This window comes from Physeter macrocephalus, chromosome 13 (assembly GCF_002837175.3).
Source record: "Physeter macrocephalus isolate SW-GA chromosome 13, ASM283717v5, whole genome shotgun sequence".
Classification (NCBI taxonomy): Eukaryota; Metazoa; Chordata; class Mammalia; order Artiodactyla; family Physeteridae; genus Physeter; species Physeter macrocephalus.
In genome coordinates this window covers 51409215-51409965 of record NC_041226.1, presented here as the reverse complement: position 1 = coordinate 51409965, position 751 = coordinate 51409215, and the positions used below count along the sequence as shown (strand labels likewise).

Genomic DNA, 751 nt, shown 5'->3' with positions numbered 1-751 from the left:
ATAATCACCTGAGCTGTGAAGCCAGCTGCTTCCATCGGTGGGTCATTTTTGCTGTCACCAGCCACATTGCCACGACGAACATCTTTGACAGACACGTTCTTGACATTGAAGCCCACATTGTCCCCAGGAAGGGCTTCACTCAAAGCTTCATGGTGCATTTCGACAGACTTCACTTCAGTTGTCACGTTGACTGGAGCAAAGGTGACCACCATGCCAGGTTTGAGAACACCAGTCTCCACTCGACCCACAGGGACAGTGCCAATAGCACCAATCTTGTAGACGTCCTGGAGGGGCAAACGCAAGGGCTTGTCAGTTGGGCGAGTTGGTGGCAGGATGCAATCCAGAGCTTCAAGCAGTGTGGTTCCACTGGCATTGCCATCTTTACGGGTGACTCTCCATCCTCCAGAGCTTCAAGCAGTGTGGTTCCACTGGCATTGCCATCTTTACGGGTGACTTTCCATCCCTTGAACCACGGCATGTTAGCACTTGGCTCCAGCATGTTGTCACCATTCCAGCCAGAAATTGGCACAAATGCTGCTGTGTCGGGGTTGTAGCCAATTTTCTTAATGTAGGTGCTGACTTCCTTTACAGTTTCCTCGTATCTCTTCTGGCTGTAGGGTGGCTCGGTGGAATCCATTTTGTTAACTCCAACAATGAGTTGTTTCACACCCAGAGTGTAGGCCAGAAGGGCATGCTCACGGGTCTGCCCATTCTTGGAAATACCTGCTTCAAATTCACCAACACCAGCAGC

The 751-nt window shown here is 50.9% G+C and overlaps 1 pseudogene; it reads right to left on the bottom strand.

Annotated features, from left to right (window-relative positions):
* Nucleotides 1-5: 5 nt before the first annotated feature.
* LOC112064777 (elongation factor 1-alpha 1-like) lies at nucleotides 6-745 on the bottom strand (annotated as a pseudogene).
* Nucleotides 746-751: the final 6 nt, after the last annotated feature.